The 2,226-nt window shown below is 30.5% G+C and overlaps 1 protein-coding gene across 1 annotated transcript in view; it reads left to right on the forward strand.

Moving 5' to 3' along the window:
- Window positions 1–2,226, forward strand: part of LOC105625850 (transmembrane protein 170A) — a 6,518-nt gene that overhangs the window by 3,348 nt on the left and 944 nt on the right. The gene's annotated exons all lie outside the window — the stretch shown is intronic.

A 2,226-nucleotide genomic window follows, 5' to 3' on the forward strand; every position in this document is an offset into this window, starting at 1 on the left:
GTGTGTGTGTGTGTGTGTGTGTGTGTGTGTGTGTGTGTGTGTGTGTGTGTGTGTGTGTGTGTGTGTGTGTGTGTGTGTATAAAGAAATGAATGTGGCACTAATAGGTCTGTAAATAAAAAGGTAAATTAAACTATTTCGTTTGACAAATATTAGGTATGGGAAAAAGTTCGTGGCGTTTTTTTTAATGCCATCTAACGGAAAAAACGCCACGAACTTTTTCCCACACCTAATATAATAGTTATTATAGGCCATATTAAAAAAATTCTTTGTGAAATAATAATAGTCTGATATTGTTGAATTAATATTGTGGAATTTAATAATATATAGAAAGAAAATAGTAGTAACTCAAGTATGTAAACATTAAAAACTGATTGCTCTTTCATGTCTATTTTTGTACTATTTTTGTACTTACAGAAAAATATTCTTTCTGGTACACCACATTGCCCGAGTATTGCGGATAATGGCGTAGGCTTTGTGATGGCTGACAAGGCGCCTTTAATTTTTGCCTTATTTCTAGCAATAAAACTTTCGGTATAAAAAATTTTGGGATCTTGAGAGTCTTGTATAGCATGTATTATCTTTCCGAGTTCCTTTTCGACGATTGATAGTAAAAAATCAGATGGTAGATTGTAAGTGAGCGTTAACTCTGCCACATTAATACAGCCGTGTTGTACAAGTTTATCGTTTATCTCTTCCGCAATTTTACTAATGTAACTCTTATCTATAAGCTGACCCAATATCACTTTCAGCCCTTTATTGTGCTTCTCAATCTCTATTACTGCTTTAGTTATTTGTGACAGATTAACATTAAGAATTTGCACCAAGTCAACTAAACTAATTTTTCCACCATGAATATACAGCTCGTCTTTGATCTCCTTCCCAAGATGCTGAGGTGTAACATATTCTTTGCCATCATTGGTAAATATTACGTCTAGAAGCTTGTTTTCTACCAATGTTGTTATAATCTCTATACAATTTCGTTCAGAGAGTCTACAATATATATTTAATTATATCAGATCAGTGCAGAAGATGGAAAATAATGTCTTATTAACATTATAATAAAAAAATAAAATTAATTTCATTTTTTTCCTAATGCCTTTTAATTTTAATATTATAAAGAGAAAAAAAGAAGTAATATGAAATATGATGTAATCAAAATTAATTCTCTCTCTCTCTCTCTCTCTCTCTCTCTCCTAAATAATTCTTAATAATTATAAAAATGATAAAAACAACTGTCTTTAATAGATAAAATATAACGAAATTGATCTTGAAATTACATCTCTTTCATAATATATCTAACAGAAATCAATTTACATCAATATGTTACTATCAATAATTATTATCAACATGTTATCAACCATATGTTTAAACTTATCTGGAGGTGCTCTTATAAATTACTGTAATGAAAAAATACATAATGAATAAATATTTTGTATACGAATCAGATAACAAGAATATAATGTTTATAATTCAAGTAAAATTTATTCGCAGATTTCAAATATCACGTTATTCATAGTCACTTTATGAAGAAAATTAGGTTAATTGAATTGTGGAGTAAAGAGCGTCACTCACTTTTGCAAGGTCGAACTGAGTTGTGCCTTCTGAAAATCAGCTGCTAAACGCTTGACTTCTTCCCAATCCACGCTAGACATTTTTCGATCGTTTCTCGTGCCGCTTTAAATTGACTCACGTACGTTGAAACCACAACGGAGAAACGTAATGCTCTTGTGCTAGCACGCTTTGATGAAAAACGTTGCAGCTGTCAAATATCATATATTGTCATTATTGCTAATATTATCTATTGCCAATATTACCAGTATCATCATGCAGTATTGCCATGTATCACTGCGCGCGGCGGGATCTGTTAGATCTGCCTTCGGTAACTACTCGGTACACTTGTCATTTTTATTTTTGTTAATAATGAAGCATGTGTATGTATGTATATACGTACATATATGTATATAGAAAATAGATATAGAAAAGCGTCAATTAAAGATTAAGCGACAGTTAGCATAGAAATCTTTTTATAATCAAAGTCATAATCTCCAAAGAAAACATATTTTAAATTTAATCAAAACATACATACGACAGTGTATATCCTAAAATTATTTTTTGAAAATTTGAATTCTCGCGCAATTCATAAATTTATTTAATTTCAGAATAATAATCTAATGGACGCAAAAATTGAATTGGAAAATTTAATTTGCGACAGTTATATCGTGTCA

This window comes from Atta cephalotes (assembly GCF_000143395.1).
Source record: "Atta cephalotes unplaced genomic scaffold scaffold00004, whole genome shotgun sequence".
Classification (NCBI taxonomy): Eukaryota; Metazoa; Arthropoda; class Insecta; order Hymenoptera; family Formicidae; genus Atta; species Atta cephalotes.